General features: G+C 43.6%; 1 protein-coding gene across 1 annotated transcript in view; it reads right to left on the bottom strand.

Annotated features, from left to right (window-relative positions):
- Positions 1–22,009, bottom strand: part of DPYD (dihydropyrimidine dehydrogenase) — a 3,292,815-nt gene that overhangs the window by 1,318,723 nt on the left and 1,952,083 nt on the right. The window lies entirely within an intron of this gene.

The raw sequence follows: 22,009 nt of genomic DNA, 5'->3' as shown, positions 1-22,009 counted from the left end.
GATAAAAATATCCAGCCACAACTTTGGATCCTCGATACTACCAAGACTTCATATGCGAAACTCATGACTGGGACGTTAATCCCCTGTCAGCACAATGAGTACATACTTGGTGAGCCCTCTCTGATTATAGATTAGGTCCAAGACTGCACTCATGTCAAGAACATTGAACATTGGGAAGGATCATTCTAAAAAGCTCATTGTATGGACACGTAACACTACTTACACTCTCTTGAGTGCAGAGAGAGGAGGAGCCTACCCTTCGAGCCCGAGCAAGCTGAGCTGAGCCTGCCTTCTTGCTGCTGCTGCTCCGTCTCCAGCCCCGCCTTGCCTCACCTCGCGTTACGGAGAGTGCTCGAGAGCCGTGGAGAGATTGTGGGGCATCCGCTTTGGCTGGCCAACTCAAGGAGCGGGAAACTTTGACCCGCGCTGGATGCACCGCGGTGTGACCTGTGATTGAACCGGCATTAAGTCAGGTCGGTTCGGAGCAAAGAGTCTGGGGGCAGGAGCGAGGGGGTGAGTTGTGGTGAGGTGTGCAGAGCAGGTTTGGCGTGGCGTGGTGCACAGGCTATTTTGCACCTCGCACCCGCACCCTGCGCCTTGTCTGTCTGTCTTGTGTCTGCAATCCTTGCTGCTCCCCCGCCCCCCACGCCACAATCCTGATCCCGACAGCTGACTCCCTTCGCCGCCTGCTGTTGTGGTGGTTGCTGTTTGCTGGCCAACTTAGGCAACACGTGGAGACTGGGGCATCAAGTGGAGACTGGGGCATCAAGTGGAGACTGGGTGAGGGGGTTAAGTGGAGTGGAGTAGGCGGAGTGGAGAAGGTGCCTCCTCCGGACTCCAGCACCTCAAACACCCCAGGCAGCGTTTGAGCCCACCCTCCCACACAGAGGTGAATAAAGGGGGGCACAGGGCATCAGGTCAGTTCCCCTTGGCAGTGTTTACGACCACACCACACCATAGAGACTTAGAAACAAGGGGGCACCAGGGCACCAGAACTGCCCCACCCCCGGAGAAGGTCTCATAAGGACACTAAAGGACACCCTAGCAAGTGGAGTGGGGTTGAGCAGTAGAGCAGGGAGAAGTGACCAGAGGGGTCAGAGAAGTTGAGAGGCATCGGGGTTGGGGGCCAAATCCCTCCAACTCCTCCCCCGCCACCCCCACTCTACACCACTCCTCTCCCGCTTTCTGACTTCTGCTTCTATAGCAATCTGTCACCTGTCTCTTACCCCTTTGTGTTCCACACTTTCCTGTGTTCTCCCAAGTTCGTCATGGACCGCAGACACTGTAATCTTTAACTCCAACTTAGAATTTGAATCTTCTGGCCCATCAACCAAGTTTAAAGACCAGGCGTTTGCCAGATATTCACCGTATGGAACGCAGAACAACCATGCGGACAAGGAATGCGGGACTGACCCAGCCCCAGTCCAACTATCGCCTTCATAAATCTGCAAGACGCCAAAAAGCCAAGATGTTATATCCCCTTGGTAAAGACAGTACAAGATATGATCCAACCTTACAGGACAGGACCTCACAGGATGGGAAACAATTGGGAGAGGAACAAATAAACTCTCCCTTAGCATCCAGGATAAATACCATGAACACAAATACAAACATAAATACAAGTATAACCCAAAACCTGAATGAACATGTTGAAATCGACAACAGCAACAGAAACAGCATCAGCATTAGTAGTAGTAAAATCCCTAAAGCTGACAATGATATCAGAAATTTTTTTGAACAATAGTCTAAACAAGGTAACTCCACAGCCTATGGAAAAAAAGTTAATACATTTTTCTATGCAACCAGCACGGAAACCAACGGAACTATTACCAACACACCACCATGTGCTGCTAAAACCGAAACTTTGAACCAAAACTTTTTATTGACTGTTCCTCTTCCGCCAAAAGTTTCCATTGCGAAGGGTAACAGAGTACAAGCTGAAGAACACCCAATCGATCACAGCTTGTTTCGCTTCAACTACTCAGGAATCAGCACATCGGTGCCCCCAAACTTGGATAATGGTCTCACGGAAGCTCCACTCACCTCTACCCTAGAGGAAAGTGAGACGAATAAGGAACTCCATTCTTTAATATGATATACCACGGACATCATGGATAATTGTATACTTCCGAAATCTCACTTGGACCCCCTGACCTTTCCGTTTATGCCCATTAAATCTTGTGACGATGATGAGGGCCTATCATTAAAAGAAAATCATGACCGAGACTTGGAGCAAAGTCGAATAAACGCAAATAAACCACGGTCGTTCGACTTGCATAAAACCGAAATGGAACCTAGTCTGGCGCCACAAAGAATAGAAAATCATCTTGCATTGATCAATGAAGCTTTGATTTCAATGGCGAACACAGCTATAATGCACGGGGATAAATTAGACATCCAAATAAATATACTGCAATACGTAGCTAGCCTGATCTCTGGAGTGGACTTAAAATTGGAACATTTAAACTCCCTAATGAGTAGAGCACAGGGGAATACAGAAGTAAAGGTAAAACCAACGAATGCGGGTGCTCTCCAATACTGCAGACCTTGGGAAAACTCCCAGAAATAATGACCACACTAGTTAGAGACCTTAAGTGTGAGGCGAATAGATGGATGAGCAATACAACACGCTCCTCTCTCCACAACTCAGTTCAGAGTCTAAGTGCAAAGACCACATATAAAGAAAAAAATACAATAAAAGCTACGCACGGACCACTAGTGCTAATGGGAGATCAAACTAACAAAATAAGTATAAGTGATACGCAATCCGCATTGGACCCACATCAATGGTTACAGGTTAATCAGGATATCCAAGAGAAAATGCAGGAAACTTTTAGCAACAATATTAACGATCCCAAATGCCCAGCAAGCATTAACACATTGGCTTCAAATTCAAATTCACAGTCAAAACTACAACCTTGCCAAATAATCGATAACAGTCCTGGAAAACCTGACGACCCAAAACCACCTTCCTTAGAACTCCAACCTTTATCAAGGAAAAACAAGAAAAAAATGAAAAAATTAAATAAAACAAAAAATGATGAAAGTCATTTAAAAGGGACCATTAAGCATTGGTTTGTGCCAGTAAACCAAGTCTACAAAGATAATAGCAAGGAGAATCAGAAGGGTTGTAACCACATACAAAAACAATCACTGCAGATCAAAATAGAGACACGCAAATACATGGTATAACCATTACCAAAACACCTCCTCAGAGACTCTCATGTACCTCAAGTGTGAATTTGACTAAAATCTTGACTGAAAGATCTCCTGCGCCCAGTGACCACTTGAGCAACGCACAGGGCCCACAGATCAACGAGCCATGCCAAGACATCACAAACAAACTTGATGCCGCACAAACAATTGTCTATATTTAGCCCCAAATTGAAAACACGTTTAACGCCCAATTGGAGAGGAACACCGTCCAAGTAAGTCTTAAAGACTGTTAACCCGCCCGGACTGCACTGTCACCTTTAGGACTGACTCGCAAATCCGTATCGCAAATACAAATTGGACCGGGAGGGGATCTGCTCTTTGCGATAATTCAACACAGAATTTAAGTGAGCCTTTGGAAACTGCCAAGGCTCTTTCCAATGTACTCAACCCCCCCCAGACCCTTGGCATAGACAGTGAAAATCCGAAGTCTTGTTATATCCCAAATACACTTCGCAGGGGGAGCTGGGACATTCTCAACAGAGGAAACCTTCTGAAGCTCTGCGAAAGCATTCCAGGTCTGGATAATATCAAAACAACGGATATTGAGAGGGTGGCTATTTCCGGCCCAGGGCCAAGTGAATTAAACAAAACAACTGAGATAACCTTCTCCAACTAGATCATGGCGAATGCTCTGAAAGGATACAAAACACAACTGGACAACTGGGGCATAAAAATTAAGCCTCCACTTGTTAGCAAATACCCAGAGATTCTGAAAAATAAAGGGCCAAACGACCAACAGGGAGATCAAGACCTGAAGGGACAGAAAAGGACAAATAGCAAACACCTAACTTCACCTGCCACCGGATCGATCTTACACGGCTCTATAGGTGGCACACAAGCAATACAGCGGAGCAGCAATTCAATCCAAATCATCAAACATATAGATGGAGCTAATCGCTCCTGCTTAATTAAGGGACACAGTACCAAAGATTGGACCTGACTCCCTCTGACCTTAAATTCTAGCTCCTCATATCAGCTATTTGTCGGGTAATCATCCGGTACCATCAAAGATCACCTTCGGCCACACCCAGCACAATAGCTCCACTACGAGTAATCGAACAATCAAAATAATGTCCTAGAATGTTGCAGGGATACAAAAAGTTGTGCAAAGTCCAGGGGCAATCAAATTTCTAGCAGGAGCAGATATAATCTGTGCACAGGAAACATGGGCTAGTTCCTTAACATCAATAGGGGACTATGCTGAATATTTCAAACCCGCAATAAAAGCCAATATTTTCGGGAGACCATCAGGGTGCATCTCAGTATACGTCAAGCATACAGGGAAAGTAAACTTTTCAGTAATACAGAATATATCGGACATGTTTTTGGCTGGCATTTTGAAAGGCCTGATCAAGACAGATGGCCCAACATCAATACTCCTAATCAATGTCTACTTCAATCGCTATGGGCCGGGTTCAAACGACAAACTCAACCAGCTATTAAACAAGATTGAAACTCTATTACCACGGTATGCAGGCATGGATTCCATTATTCTTGGTGATCCTAACATGCATGACATAGGGCAAAAGACCCCTCAAAATCACCGCAATGGAAGCACCAGAAGATTCAATGCCCTAATGCAGGTATATAAGCTGGCAACGACACACTGTGTAACTATGAAAGTCAACCCAACAGCATTGATAATACCCACTTACAACAACCAAACAACAATAGATTATATCCTACTAAGTGAGAGCCTACAAAAACACATTTCAAATTATAAAGTGCACCCCCGGATCGAAAGTGACCATGCTACTCTTACCTTAGAGTTGTCCATTACTGCGAAAACACGTTATACTCTTCGCTGTATTGGAACCACAAAGGGGGAAGAGTTATATAGACTCAATTAGAAGAATTAAATGTGGTCCGTTTCCAAGCCATAAGTTTGCCTCATGGGAACTGACATGGAAAGGCTGGCACACTGACCATAATGAAAAGGGCAGAATAGGAGAAAGGGGCTCACTCGTATATGATCTAGCCCACCAGCTTCGAGGGAGCGACAATCAAAGAACCCATGTAAACTCTGCTTATAAATTGGGACACCAACCAGCAATTAAGAAATGCTCAAGAGAACTTAACTCCAAACGTAGAGCCTATCGAGCAACCAGATCGGAGTCTGCAAAAAAAGATCTAAAACAAGCGCCTAAGGGTCATGCAACAGTGGTCTGGCAAGTAAAACGCAAACTTACAGAGGAAAAATGGCTATAGATTTTTGAGCTGCTTGCCAGTAAATCCCAAGAATTTTGGAAATATATAAACAAGGTAATCCATGGAACTTCCAACAGAGAGAACTCACTTCATGCAAGCACTTGGTCAGCCCATGTAAAAACTCTGTACACCAACGAATCGAAGAAAAACCCAATTGAAACAACAACTTTCGGGGAACAACTAAGAAAAACAACAATTGAATCCATGGATCCCTTATCCGATACCACCCTTGCTGAAACACAGGCAATACGAACTATTCTGAAAAAAATATGCCACAATGGAGCCCCTGAACCAAATGGCCTGCCTGGCTCCCTTTTCAGAGAGAACATCAACTTTTGGGCTTAGAGTTTGGGACAGTTGTATGCGGAGTGCAGGCTCTTGGAGAACGACCCAGATTCCTGGAGGGGATCACTACTACATCCAATCTATGAAAAAGGGCCAAGCACGGACCCTAGGAACTACCGCATGATTGCCTTATTGGACATTGAGGGCAAGGCCTATGCAAGCACCCTCCTGATGGAACTAGTAGACTGGCTTAGTAAGGAGGATCTGCTTCCTTTCTATCAGACCGGGTTCCGTCTAGGAGGCTCCACCCTAGATAATATCATTGCCCTATCATATTTAGTACATCCAACAATGGCTCATGGCAATCAGTCGCTTTTTGCATGTTTTATTGATTACACAGCAGCAGTTGATGGGGTAGACTGAAACATCCTATGGAAGAAATAGGCCCGTTGGAATATCTGCCCGAAAGTACTACAAGCCACTTGGGTAAGAGTTAAACTCTCGTGCGAAACAGCCACAGAAAAAATCAGCACAAATCACGGGTTAAAGCAGGGCTGTGTACTTGCCCCGCTGAACTTTATCCTATACACAGCAGATCTGGGTAACGCACTGCACGGAGCAACTCTGGCGACTCCTAGGATTGGGGGAACCAGAATCCAGTTGATACAATATGCAGACGACCTGGTCCTTTTGGACCATACCAAAGTTGTCCTTCAAAAAGCCCTAACAGCACTCGCAGAGTATAATGCCAAAAACAAGCTGATCGCAAACCCAACAAAATCTAAGAAAGTGATCTTTGGCTACCATCCGAAAAAGAAGTTTATGAAATGGAGCTTGGGACCATTAACATTGACCAGTACACAATCGTACAATTATCTCGGAGTCTGGTTCAGTGAAACTGTCCGGCCACAGGCTCATCACCACAAGCTCCAGCAGAAAGTCAAAATGGTTACTTATGCCATCTGTAAACTTAATGCCACTTTGGATTGTTCAACGACCACGGCTATCCAACGAGTACTGAGGGTAAAAGTACTACCTTCCCTCAACTATGCGATACAGGCGTTCCCAGGCAAATTTGTGCAAGACCTTGAAAAGATCAACTGTGCAGCCTACAAAAAGCTATTTTGTCTTCCATCGTGCACAAGGAACACTCTAATTCACTTGGAATTTAACCTTAATCGACACTCTTTGGCAGAACGGGCTAGTCTGGCAACATTCTTTCATTTAACTACTGTGGCCCCAGAGAATTCAATGAAGTTTGTTATAAACAAAATATTTAAAAACCCGGGCAACCTGTGGTCAACTGGTCTTGCCTCAGCCAAAGATCTCTTGAACCTAGCTACAGAGAACTGGGACCCTAATATAATTAAGTATTCAACTATTAAAACATCAATAAAAAAGCAAGTAAGATCATGCTCTTGTAAACTGGATATCGAAGCTTTGACAGCTAGAAGATTCCATGAGACCCAAAGTTCCCTTCACACTTCATATGGCCTCAAACCACACCACACACAGCCGGTGGTGAGGCAAGCCCTACAAAGGATTCTTGCAGCCAGACTGCACGTGCTTCCTTTAAAACATCTGTATCCTTCAGTGAAAGTAAGACCAGCGATTTCGGAGTGTCGCTCTGCCATTACAAGTGTGAATCACTAGCCCACATCTTACTATACTATCCCGCCCTGTTGCCAATCCGACTAATCCATCTAAGGCCCATTCTCCTCCAACTGGGCATGCGGACGGCAAAGGAGGCAGGTCTTCAGTTATACCTGCTGGACATCTATTATGCCCGCCAAGCCCTAACGGACAGGTCAACCATGGCACTGCAAGGAATCCATCCCAAGGAAGGTCCTATGCAGTCTGGCTCCTACTAAAAACTTGCCTGGTGCACCTAAAGGAATAACATTTGTTGCATCTTAGAAAACAAAACACCACATGATGGTTTTAGGATTAAGCCGTGTATATATAATATTATTTTACTCAATTTTAACTATCCCTTTTATATTGATCGGTACTTTTTTGTATTGGTTTTTATTAATCACTCAAATAAAGTGTCATTGTCACTCATGTCAAGAGGCAATAGAGGCTACTTCGTACACACACTAGATTCGTGTGTAGCTAGTCCCAAAATCAAAAACCATGATATCAGATACACAGTCATGAATTCAGGATAGGAGAACAAATAGTAGCTGTTTTCGTTCATCTAACTCCGTATTCTTATTGTTGCATTGTTTTTGTGCTGATTCTTGATTCCTCTACATATGTTCCAAGGTTCATGATCACTGGAAATTCTCAAACACCACATCTTATCATGGATATTACATATTGTTTAGCCAGAGTCAGGTTAGCTTTTAACTGAATTGTGTTTAATTAATTTTTCCTGCAGCACTGGCAGCACCTGTGTCTGGCTTTCTGAAATGAGGGCAGGGCTGCTTGTACCATTGACGTATATCTACATGTCATTTCTTTTACTATTATGTGATCTGAAATATTAATACTACAAAGATATTTTATATATGATATATGATTTATTATTTAAGGGGTTGGGTAAACACATGATTAAATGAACAGTTAAGTTACTTTCTCTTGGTTAGTTGTGTTACACTGTGCCTGGACTCACCAAACCCAACACTTCTTGAGATAAGCCTTCAACTGCTTACATAGAGCGTAAAAGGCAATTACAGGGTCCGATGGTTTCTCTTGCAGACATGGGTATTGACTACCAGTGACCATGTGCTTTCTCACATTTAGAAAGTTTGTTGGTCTCCGTTATCCACTCCAGTACTGCTTCTCAAAATGTGTGCACAAAAGGGTACCTGCACACTGCCCAATACTGGATAATGCGTAGCACACATGGAATGTGCTAGAATACATTTGCAATTACATATAATAAAAGGAAGGGGCCAACCTTTTCTTCTGTGAATTTCCCAACTGAGTTCAGATTTAGGAACTTATTTATGAGAGCCCTGCATTACTTTTGCAACATGAAAAGTGGTACATATATTACACAGGGCTCTCATAACGAAATATGAAGCCACGCAAAGCCAGCTTGCGTGGCTTTGAGTGGCCTCAAAAATCATGATTAATGCGACGAAGCACAAAATCGCTGTGTCACTTAACTCTGCTCCTGGGAGGCGTTCCATGGGTGTTGCATTGGGTTTTCCCATGCAACACCCACGGAATTTGATGCTGCCCCAGATTTACAAAGTAATGTAAACCTGGGGAAGCGCCAACTCTGTACGCCTCCCGAGGTGAGGGATAACAAGGAGAAATATGTTTGCTTCTCCCTGTTTTTTCCTCTTTCTATGTGTGCGGCATCCTGCAACACATATAGAAAGAGGAACATGCCCCTTTGGATTGTTTTTGTGTATGAAAATCCTCCTTCCTCCACAAAAACAATCCTGCTTGCAATGAAGACACTCTTGCACAATGTTACAAGGGTGCCTGCGTTGGCGCTCGGCTGGTGAAATGGCCCCAGCACAGGCAGAAAGAACTGGGAAGCCTTATATTGCTTAAATACGGTGCATTACTGCCCTCTCACATTAGCGTAGGGCACTGCAACAAGGTGCCTTGCTGCACTGCCCTAGGTCAAAATCCCATAAATAAGACCCTTAATTTACAGAGGCTGCAGATTGCTGAGTTGTGAAAAATTAGTTATTTGAGAGAAATGGAAGCCTATGTTGAAGTCAAGAAAATAGACATCCCAGTAGCTTATACATCATATCTGAGGAGTCTCTTATCCTGAAATATTGTGTAAAACAAGAGTTGAGAGGGGTGCAGTAAAGTGCTGGCACTGTTCTACTTTGTGAACTGTTATTAATGCAGGATATTAGTCGCACTCAGCATCACACGTTTGCACTTTAAACAAAACTATTTTCTGTTTGCTGTACTTGGGATGTAGACAGAAAGGACGTTATCAGATAAGATAATAAAGGTCATATTTATCAGCCACAAATTATGCCCTCCACAAAAAAGGAGGATTTTTGGATCAGCATGCTTCATCGACTGCTTGTTGGCCAGGGTTACCAGCTATGAAACTGGGTGGCGAAGTTCTAATCCTAACCTCGGCTCAACATCCCGAGAGTCTGGGCCAATAGCTTAATCTTCCATGTCTGTTAAAACATTTTTAAATGTAATCTGGTTCTCTTGTCAATCGCTCTAATGTCCTCGGGCCAAGTTCACACTGTATAAAACTGGTAAAAAAAGAAGTGTCTATGAAATGTTAAATAAGTCCACTCTAATGCCATTTTTCTGCTCTACCTGTCAGTCACTGCAGTGTGGCATGTAAGCTCTTTATAGCTAATTTCAGTTCTGCATAGGGTATTAGAATTTCCTTAAGGGCTCCATCTATTTTTTATTCTTTGAATTGGTATCCTTTATTGTTATGATCGATCTATGGTGTCTTGCCCCTGCCCCCTGCGTTGTGCAGTGAAATTACATAAAAGAAGGATGTACGTTGTTACAACGCATGCTTTTACCACGCATGCCTTTACAATTCAGGTTTTTCAACGCAAGTTGTTACAACGACTTGCGTTGGGGGGTGCTGGATAGTGAATAGTTTAATTTACTATTCCAACCCCAGTCCCCGTGGATAGTAGGGAAGGTGTTGGATAGTAAAATAAACTATTACCTATCCTAGAGCGCCCCCCAGAGCAATTCGTTGTAATGGCTTGCGTTGAAAAACCTGCGTTGTAAAGGTACTGCGTGGTAAAAGTTGTGTCGTAAAGGATGTTTCCCATAAAAGAAGGATCATTAAAGAAGAAAATAAAACGTGGCTTGGAGCAATAGGAGCAGGAGACCTCAGGCACTGCCATTGCAGTTGCATCGCACTGTAAACAAAAAATAAAATAAACAAAACAATTATCAGGCAGGTTGGGAGCTTTGGGAGGCAGAGGTAAAGTGTGCTTTCCAAGCAATGGAGCCCTTGAAAGTAGAGCTGGCGTTGGAAATAAAAGTATTTCATGAATAGATCAATTGGGGATCAAGGTGTGGCTGCGGGAAGGGATTGGAGTCATGAGGGATGAAGTTATGACAAGCAGAGTCGATCACATGTTTTATGTTTTTTAAATTCTGCTGCAAAGACATTAGAAGGACAAATGTAAAAATGTTCTTGGCTTTGTCAAATGGTGACATTTTAACATAATCTGATGGGTTTAAGGCACCTGCCGCAGAGATCTTTGTGTGACCAACACATTTCTGGGGGTAATAATAGTGGTAAAATAATGCTAGTGGTTAATGCACTTGCTGGAGAGATCTGTTATGCCTAGTCACAGTTGTGAACGATGACAAAGATTAGAGAGGTAATGTGCTTGCGGCAAGGCAAATCGTGTACCATGCAGATCACAGATTTCAATTTTATATAGGTAGGTAGGTGGGTTACTGCTTTTGACATGGAGATCCTTTTGATACACTCAGTGCATTATTTGCAATCCTTCTAGTATAGCACAGTGAACCATGAACTGACATTAGGGAGCTACACGCAAACTACAAGGCATGCGATTAGAACCATATTTATTTTCTTAATATTTAGTTATTCTAAGGCTGCTTAAAGGGTTCCTTCGTGTAGTAATAAAGTCTTGTTAGTTTAGAAAAACCCAACAAATGCATTACATTTCAAAACCTGACTTTGTTTTCCTCCCAGCCACGCCCTCTTAACCTATATAGCTTGACCGGGAGGACAACTAGTGAATCCTACCTATTGTAACCCTCACTGTCTTATGTACCATATCATGTAAATAGAGTTAGAAACTTGTATGCTTTATTGTCCCTGTATAATGTGTGCGTCTGTGCTAACACCCCCATTGGAATGAGTCGCGCTAAAAATTAATTAAATAAAAAATATATTAGTAAATGTTATTTAAATCACTATTTGTTTAATTACTCATACAGAATGATGCTTCTGTTATTCTTACGGTGCATTTATGTCACTTATATACAGGGGTTGAGCAAGGTCAAGAACTTTTCTCAGAATCATAGTGGGGCTAATTAGGATGTTGGTCGGAAAGCCTCTGACGGTTGAAAGCTGCTTCAACTCCTGACCCTTGCTGTTCGGAAAGGAAAGCAGAAAACGTGCAAGCCGTACTGGGACAACATCAGCATATTTCACTGGGCTCGGACCAGATCCCGGATCTGTCTTAATAATAGCTGCCAGGCGCGAGATCTGGCTGATCCCCCTAAATCTTTGCACTGATTGAAAGACAGCAAATCTGCATACACATGTGCGACACTGGAACCCACCCAAAAAAACACACCACAAATGGCAAGAAGCCCACGGGTAGGTGTAGCGGTGTACCCTGCAGGAGCGCTATCGAAAGTACAAAAACGGCATATCTAGGAGCAAAGGGGGGTCAGAGGCAGCATGCACTCTTCTCATCAGCGCCATTCAAAGACAAAAACTAAAAAAAATACACATGGTCACAAGTACAGTGAGCCGTAGGTGGCATGTGCATCCATTGCAGCAGCAACACCACTGAGAGAAAAAAGATTTCTTGGCTTAAAGCACAGAGAGCTGAAAGCAGCAAGCACTTAGTCTGCAGTGGCACCACTGGCAGAAAAAACAATCATAGCCAGGATGGAACGTGGGGAGCTGGGCACGGCATTTTCTGCCCTTACAGTAGGACCTTCCCCAGATCCCGAGTACTAATAAGCAGCCTAGGATGCAACAGTGTGAAGTCCAACGGCAGGAAGAGGCAACCTGCATGCGATGTGGGCCGAATCCCTGCTGCCTGGCTCTGATTGCATATGATTTAAAAACTGCAGGATATAGGTCATAATGAGTTCAAAGAAATATAGATAAAAGGGTAATATGGTGACAATGTATACATTATAATCGTGTTGTAAATATACAAGTGTCAATATAGATAAAATTAAAGAGAAAGGTGTTAATATATATTCAATAGTATGTGTATTTCTTCTGATGTGCTTTTTTCCTGTGAGTTTATCTGCGGTATACAAAATATACCCCTGCAGTTAGGCCCTACCTTTGAAAATTATTTATCAGGAGGCTATTTCAGCTTAAGGTGCTCATTGAGCCCGCTCTTGAGTTCGACTGTTAAAATGAGTTACCTTCCCCTTTCCATCGTACATAATATACACTTTTCTGAAAGGTACATTGTCCGTTTTCTCCTTCTAATGACACATTTGCGCATGCGCAGCTTGCACTTCCTGGTATTGCCTTGTGCACTGGTACAATTCCCTAGGCTTTTACTAGCATCACAGGTCAAAGAGTTGCCTTGGGGTGTCTGCACCAGGGTATGCCTTAGTATTGTATACATGTTAGCTACTTAAGTTGTCTCCAGTCCGTTGTTGATAGTAAATCTTGAATTGGTTGCCTATTTGAATTGTGGTACGTGTAATAATAAATGTTCCTGTTAATTTAGTTAGTGCCTGATTTTGTTTTTAAGTGCCTGATTCTGTGTCTCTCATTTGTTCAGCGAGCCTCGTTGGTTGCTTTGCGCTGATCGCAGTTCCTGCAGCCCGCTTCCACCCTCCCAGCGCCCCTCCCAGGACCAACTTAATGGAGGCAGCAACACGGCCATGCTGCCTGCATTCCAAAGTCAAGCCTGTCTGTACCTATCCATGCCTTGACTGCACGTAGTGCTAGACACCTTGGTTCTTCCTCCCTGTGCGGCTACACCGTCGCTGAACTATGAGTCTTGAATTCTGGGTGCATCGACAACAACAACTACTGCTACACTTCTCCACGCACCACGAGAGGACCATTCTCCTGCCAGCACTGCCACTTCAACTGCAACACCAAAGCACTTGACAATGCCAGAGGCACCGCAAACATAACTGCACGAACCACGCCGACTGAGACCGCCATGGCACAACTCCAGTGCATTCTACTCAATGCACAGTTGCTTGGCAAACAAGCCTCAGAGATCTAGGACAAGATATCATCCCTCACCTTAGAGATCATCTTCCTCAGAGGCACCTGGCTGAACTTGCTTCCGCACCAGACATTGCCATCGCAACCCCTGAAGGCTACGCAATAAACACAGTAAGACGAAACCAAAAAATACAGAGGTGGAATTGCCATCATCTAAAAGGACACCATCCAGTGCACCACCTCCTCAGATGTCCCAACTCTATATTGGAGCATCTCAATTTCCAAATCCACTAAGACAAGAAAAATACCATCGGAGGCACCCTCGCCTACAGACCACCTTGACCACGCCTCACCTTTTACAATGCCTTAAATTACCTTAATAATCAGATTGCAATCGACTCAAACCATTACATCTTCCATGAGGATGTTAACTTTTACCACGATGACCCCAGCGACAAAAACACAATCCATCTCCTGGAGAGCATAGGCAACATCAGCCTCTAGCAACTTGTCACTGACCCTACCCACATCGCAGGACACATGTTCCACATTTTCACATCCAGTGACATAGGCAAGAACAACCACGTCTCACTGCTATCCTTGACCGACCTCTACAAGCCTACTTCACCATCGCAGGACCTACCAACACTGGCACAAGATCCCCCCAGCTCCATGCACAGAAACTGGAAAAAGATGTCAGAAGATCAGTGGAGCAGCACTCTCAACTCCCACCACCCAGAAGCGACATCCTATCCAGAACAGGCTGCAAAGAAATTCTCCCAATGGATCACTGAATGAGTCAACACAATCGCCCCCATCCAGCCAGCCACATCCTAAAGACATGCCAGTAGAGCTTAGTGGTTCATAATGGGAGCCAAAATCCACCAAACACAACTGCCATCAACAAGGAAGGAAGTGGCGCACCAGCATAGAGACAGGAGGCCTTACCACCTCCAAAGGCAGGAGTCAACCAGTAGCACCGCCTCTTGAAGAAACAAAGAACAACGCCCTTGCAGGCCACATAAAAGCCAGTACAAACAGCAGAAAGGAGCTATTCACCATCGTGAAGCTGTTATAATACCCTGCAGCTGCCAGGAATGACATCACCCCCTCCCTAGAACTGTGTGACATCCTGGCAGGATTCTTCAATGACAAGATCCCAGCCATTTAACAAAACTTCAAATACCAACCCGCCTCTGCCAACAGCATCAGTCTACTTACACCCACAAACACAAACCCTGAACACCTGCTCACCCATTGGGACCCTCTTACTATTCAAGCCACAATCGCCATCTTGAACTCCATGCACTCTGGAGCATCCACGGACCCCTTTCGTCAGCACGTCTTCAACCTCGAGAGCAAGTCGATTGGCGATGAGCTCATGAAAGTCCTGAACACCTCTATCAACTCAGCCTCCTTCCCTGAGGAGTGGAAACACGCCGAAGTGAGACCCCTCCTAAAGAATCCCTCCACTGACCCAGCAGAAACGAAGAATTACAGGCCCATCTCCCTCCTCTCCTTCCCAGCACAGGTTCTCGAGAAGGCAATCAACCATTAAATGACCGAACATGAGGAACACAATAAACTCCTGGACCTCTCCTAATCTGGCTTCGGAGCCAAACAGAGCACAAAGACAACTCTGATCACAGCCACCGATGACATCAGGGCACTCTTGGACCCGGCGATATGGCAGCTCTCATCCTCCTGGACCTGTCAGCTGCCTTCTACATCATCTCCCATCACATTTTGATCAAAAAACCCCACCTAATCTGAATCCAGGCAAAGACCCCCAAATGGATCACTGCATTTCTCACTGGAAGAACTAAAAAAATCAGTCCCCCACCATTCACCTTCGAACTTAAAAAGATCAGCTGCACTGTCCCCAAGGATCGTATGTCTGCTCCACCCTTTTCAACATGTACATGACCCCCTGCCCAACACGATCAGATTGCATTTACGCCACACCAACTCCTACGCCAATGACACCCAGCTGATCATCTTGCTGTCAAAACCCCATCCGCCAGCAGAGCCATCTTCCACAGATGTAGGATGAACCTCGCAGACTGGATGAAGGACACCTGCCTCAAGCTCAACGCGGACAAAATGGAAATCCTCATCTTTGGGAATACCAACTCATCATGGAATGACACATGGTAGCCTACTGAACTTTGCCCCTCCCCCACAGCAACAGACCACTCCTGCAACCTCCGCATCATCTTGAACAGTAAGCTATGTATGAAGAAACAGGTAAATGCAGTCTCTTCCGCCTGCCTCCACAATCTTCAGATGGCTCCCAGTCAACATCAGGAGGATCATCACACAGACCATCGTCACCAGCAGGTTGAGCTACAGGAACACGCTCTATGTAGGAATTGCCACACGCTCCTTGAAGAGACTACAGACAATATAAAAGTCTAACTAGACTAATCCTGGACCTCCCTCGACGAGCCCACATCACACCCCTCCTCAAGAACTGACACTGTCTCCCAATCCTAAAGAGATGCCAGTTCAAGATGTTGGCCCAAGTCCTGCACAACGAAGGACAAGCATACATCAACAAATGAATGACCTTCCACCAACCGTCCAGACACATAGGATATGCCTCCTTCTTCTTCAAGGACAGCCCCATATCTGCCTATGCAACGGCGGAGGACACTCCTTCTTGCACCTGGCTGCCAAAGCCTGGAATTACCTTCTCCTTCACCGCAAGTCCACCTCATTGCTCCAAGAACAATTCAGGAAAGAACTCAAGAGCAGACTTCCAAGTCCCTGTACAGCTTGTGCAAAGACATGCTTTCAATCCTGTAGCCTTTTTAGACGGAAGTGGAGAAAGAATCTCTTTAAATTTACACCCACAATCTGCGCTTTGTGATACCGAGTAAAACATTTGTGCCTATATACACCTTACTTGCCAAAAGGTCAAATGTGGACATTTAATTCACATAATATTTCCCTGTTTTAAGCATGGTCTGTAGCCAGTAGTACAAACGTAATCCTTTTCACAGACAGAAGTGTAATGAATAACTGAATCGTGCCTGCACCCCTGATCTGAACTCTGCTTGGCTGTGCAAATATTTCCACAAAGTTAAAAATGACTAGTCAAATTTGACAATATGATCACAAAAAGGAGAAGCACGGCACAAAGTGTTATTTCCTACACTTGAGCACTGGATATAACAGTGAATACAGCTCAGTCTCTTTTGCCCTATATATTTCTAGATATGAAGGGATACAAAGAGAATATTTTTCTAACTCAACTGTAACATTATGTACTGTGTACTTTTTACCGCTTGTTCTATCTGAATACTAGTAACAATAGGTAGAGGTATGTGCTGAAGAAGATGACTATTCATCGAATTAGGCTAAGGCATTCTATACTGTAAACTGAGGTACTTACTGTTTTTTCCTTCATCCGATGTGTTAAAACTATTTAAAAGCAATTAAAATATATGTTATTAATGTATTCTCTTTTGATCTGTTAGGTGGAAATAATCCTGCATTTATTTATAAATTATATTGCATGTGTGTTCCTTACTTTATATCTTTTTTCACATCCATATGCATAGAAATACATGTGTCTCACATTCCCACTGGGTAACACATCCTGCTTCAATTAGGGGGGCATCACTTCTGCCTTATGAGCACTATGCTTAGAAGCCTTTTTCATGCTACTAAGGAGTAGTTTTTCTTGCTACTAACAGGTGCTAAAAATAGTGTTACAAGCTATATAATGGGTTTTTGCCTTTCCTGCTGTTTGACCTATTTTTCTGGTCTGCTTGGCTTTTCCTGCAAATCATCAGTCAACCCATTTTATTTTACAAATGTCAATGATAATAAATGAAAGTAATACCTACTTATAATGGACCGTGTTATTTGTGAAAAATATATTGAACGATGAAAAGGCATCCTTGTTCATATTTGTCTCAAGAGGTTTTCTTGCCTATTTAATAAATTTGCCTGTTATTTCAACTTTTACATGTGTCCCCTTATGTGCATCGTTGTGCACCAATACTTTATTCTTCCCAAGTACTTGACAAAACAATAGCCTAACCTTTAGTGCAAGGCCCCTTCATTCAATCGACTGTAAATGTTCATTTTCCAAGAGGGGTTAATGGTTCATAGACTTAACCAAGATCTTGCTGGTCAGACTCAACAGTGTTATCAAGAACCATGTTCACGTTTTCTAAATCCCTCCTATATTAAACAACCCAGCCGGGTTCCTCGCCTGCGCCAAAAGCCGATGGGTACTTATAACCAACAACCTCTTTATAAACTCCAAAGTAAACACTCTCATCGCAGAAGCAGACAATTGAGTTTTCTCAAAAAAGATCTTTCCCTAGATTGCCCATGCTCCTCACTATAGTGTAGTAGGAGCCATGGAAAATGGAAAACAATTATATGCTTAAGCATTGTCTGCCAGTTTCTAAGAATACCAGATAGACAGACTTAGTAAAATACAAAGCACATGTCCAGGCTCAACCAGATATTGAAAAATTATCAAGCGGTGCCCTAGATCAACGTCTTTGCAGACAATCCCCTCCTTTCCTTTGACCAACGTATAGATGACCATGCTCTCCCCAGGGGGCAATGTCTGGCGTAACAAAAGCTATGATTGACATTCCGAACTCTGGTCCACTCAGGATGAGGAACCCCAAACCAATTCTTAATTGCAGACGCCACTGCATATGGGAACAGGTCAACACTTGATAACATGGATATACAAAGTCATAAAAGAACATACAGGGATCCCACTGGAGCCACTGAGGGGCAAATGGGAGGACGAGTTTGGACAGGCACTCCATAACACTGAGTGGAATAGTGCATTGGAGTTCCCTCAGTGAGTGTTACAGAATGCCCACTTCAAGAGCATACAGTTCACAATTCTACAAAGGGCCTACTTGGTGCCACAGCAACTTAATCTCTATTTCCCGACCGTACACCTAGGTTGCCCGCACTGCTGAGCGCCATCTGCAGTCCTGCAGCGTATGCTGTGGTCATGCCCTGCACTCACTGCACATTGGCAATCGATACACACCACACTCAGGGAGGTCACAAAATGTCCATTCATTAGCACACGGGAAGCATGTGCCTTAGGAATTTTCAAAGGTTAGGAAATGTAGGGAGGTGAGTGCATGCTTTCCCTGCCTCGCCCTCCTCCTTGCCAAATGAACCCTCACCCTTCAGTGGAGAGCGAATCAAGCCCCTGCTGTGGCTGCCTGGCACAGATTACTGTGGTGATGGGGGAGGGCAGATGATGAGCCCCTGCATTACAAAGAGGCCCGTCATTTCCAGAAATGTCCAATTTCCTGAGCCTGGGACACTCTTCATCACCATTTACTGCAGCTCACCCAAACGACGATCCACTCCTGTGAACCCAAATCTGCCAGACCCCAACAGCAATCTTCCACACTCGGCTGCAGCTCATAAGCTATTCCACCGGTGTTACCCCTCCTCATTGCCACCAGAGGCAGCGGAGATCCCACTGTCTTCTGAGTCCATTCCTTAATAGGAGCTTCTGCCCAGTTGCCTCCTCACACAAGCTTTAAACCAAAAATCCCTGCACGCATCACCTCTAGCTCCACCCCTGAATCCAGATCACCACCCACATTTCCCAGTTTAAGTACAACCCCCCAGTGAACCAGCAGGAGCCAACACCATAAGCCGGCACAATGCATTCCCACTCTGCCTCTGATATTGTTCTACTTCGCTGTCTGTAATACTATTCCTTCTGCCATGCATCTCCATCATTATTATGTGGCTTTAGACACTGCTGCTCGGCTCCACAAAATTCTATGTTATGGGGGGCTACTAATACTATTTTGCTTTTTAAATAAAAACCTCCAACAACAACAGTCTTTAAAAGAGCTGTCTCCTAATTCAGCAGACTAAATATCTAATCATTAGGGTCAGTGAAGCTCAAGAGACAATGTCTCACCTTGTAATGCATTGGTGATTTTCCTCACAGTATCTCATAAACAATGTGGTATCCTGGAGAGTCAGAGTGACTGATGGTACTGTGAGCTACTGTAGTTTGGAATGTCATGGCATTTGGAAATTGGTACTTGAGCGACTGACGACTTAAATTTAGTTGACACCTTAAGATCAATGTTAATTTGAAAAATTTAACAAATTATGGTTATGACACATATGGGACTTGATGGATTAGGATTTCGACTGTGGAAGGAATTCAAGATGTTGTCACTCCTTGGACATAAGTGATCTGTAGAGAATTGACCTCATTGGATGTCTGAAGTAGTGAAGATACTCTCTAAGAAATATTGCAGAGTAGTTGTGAAGTGTACTTAACATCTGGTTAGATACATTCATAATATATTCTCGATAAAGATTATTTGCATTACAGTATAATTTGGGGCTTATCGTTGAGCCTATGCGCTCTCCAAGAAAAAGCCCTTGTCTACAGAGTAAAGAAATGGAACAATGGCTGGAGGCATGCAGGGGTTAATTATGGGTGAGGAGTCTGCTGGCTAGAGGTGGAACCTGTGTGTGGGGGGGTGACAAGTATGCAGCAGGGACCAGCACAGAACCTACAGTTTGTGTAAAAGAGCCTGCTTCAAATTGCACTGAATCAGCTATTCTTGACACTTAGCCTGCTGGGGAAGCTACAAGTCGCAGCAGGGAGGCTTCAACTGGCCTGACGGTGGCAAAGATAAGGACTATTGGTGGTAACAATAAACCTGCATGGGGCAGATGATGCATGCCTGTGTTTAGAAAAAAACAGCATGTGGGGAAGGTTCGCTGTGTTAATCTGAAATCCTAAAAAGTGGAGTGTGCACTGGGTTTCAGTAGGACTCCTATGTTTATGGTTTCACAATCTTAGTGTGTTTGGGAGTTACACATAGGGCTGCTGTTAAGACATGACTGAATCCTTCTGTAGCAAGCTACAAGACAAACTTCAACCTAGCATTTGTTGAATGCTTACTGACAGTACATTTATTAACATTTGTGTACATGCTTTTTGATGTTTGCAAGGGTTCAGAAGGTTCTTCTGTTGGAATATACAACTATGATACTGAGTAAAGTAAGAGGAGGCATACTGGGCAGAATTTGCAAAGACTGGTGCACAGGTAGGTGTCACTTACTATTGTACTCTTAGCTTACTCCTGGAGTTCAAGAATAAGTCATGGCAAAACCTTTATAAATTGAACTCCTGCTTGTTTTCCTGAGAACATTTCAGTTGGTTTCACATAGTGTCCAGATATGTAGCAGGTGTTGGCTTGTACATATTTCATTTCATTTTCGGTATCCTTTGGCCTCAAGATATTTTTTGTAGTTATCTGCGACAATGCATAAGTGTGAGCAAAGGCAAACAAGTCATGACTCTCAATATTTTTGTTTTGAGTAGGTGTGACTTACTTTTGTAGTACTACTGCCTTACTTTTAATTCGCTGGAGTAGGCTAGAAGTTCTATGAAAGTAAGCGGATACACTCTGGGATAACGAAGCTGCACTATATAAATACCACTTGATTGATTGATAAGTGTCAGGATTCTTTTGTAGCAGGATCCCAGTGGGTTTCACCTCTGAAGGATTCTGTACCCAAGATGGATTTGCTGCCAAATGGGTTTCGATGCATGCCGGATGCAGATGAGCCATGTCCCTAAAACCTGCTTGGAATTCTTGTAGGTCTTAAATATTTTAAGATGGATATCTATAGAAGCACGCAAGAAATTGCGATTTCCTTGCCTTTCAAATTTTTTTGGGGAGGTATGGCAGGATTGCCATGACAAATGCCCAGTTGTTGGTTGTTCTAAGGGTCGTCACTGACCCGCAAGGAGAGTCACCTCCAACTGGGCAGGGGCACTATACTACGTACTTCAGCCAGGTCACTAAATATCCGCCTCATCAGATGCAGAATGCCAGTAAAAATACCTCCAATATGGTGGCAAGGCGTAAGCCACCACTTGTTTTCAAGCATGAGCGCATGCATAAATATATATTTTATGTAACCCTGCATTGTTTCTCATTTCTGCCTTGGGTTCTAATTCACAGTGCATTCAGGATATAACTATGATGTAGGTGATTCGTGCTGTCAGGAGCATTATATTTGTGAGATACTTAATTATGTTCCCTGACCCTGCATTCACGTTTCCTCACTACAGGTTTTTGTTTCATAATCAAAGCAGTTAAATCGGTTTTTTATCTCCTCTTTCCCCATTTGTCCCCAAGTTTATATTCATAGATTTCTTTCACCCTCATTTTAAACATAAATGCATGATATTTGTTAAGTATATGGTTTTCACTATTCTGTCGCTGAATGTTTACAACACTGTTAGTGTATTGACTTGAATATCTATCAGTTTATGTTAAATGTTCTTAATGCACATATGTGTCTGTTCTAAATAGAATGGTGATGAATTATTTTAAATTAAAAAAATAATCTTAAAAGACATCTCCCCGTGTTATTATGTATAAAAAAACAATACCACACGGATTGAATCTCTGCAGAATGGAA

This window comes from Lissotriton vulgaris, chromosome 1_1, assembly GCF_964263255.1.
Source record: "Lissotriton vulgaris chromosome 1_1, aLisVul1.2, whole genome shotgun sequence".
Classification (NCBI taxonomy): Eukaryota; Metazoa; Chordata; class Amphibia; order Caudata; family Salamandridae; genus Lissotriton; species Lissotriton vulgaris.
The sequence above is the reverse complement of the archived record's forward strand: the minus strand, read 5'-3'. Positions and strand labels throughout refer to the sequence as shown.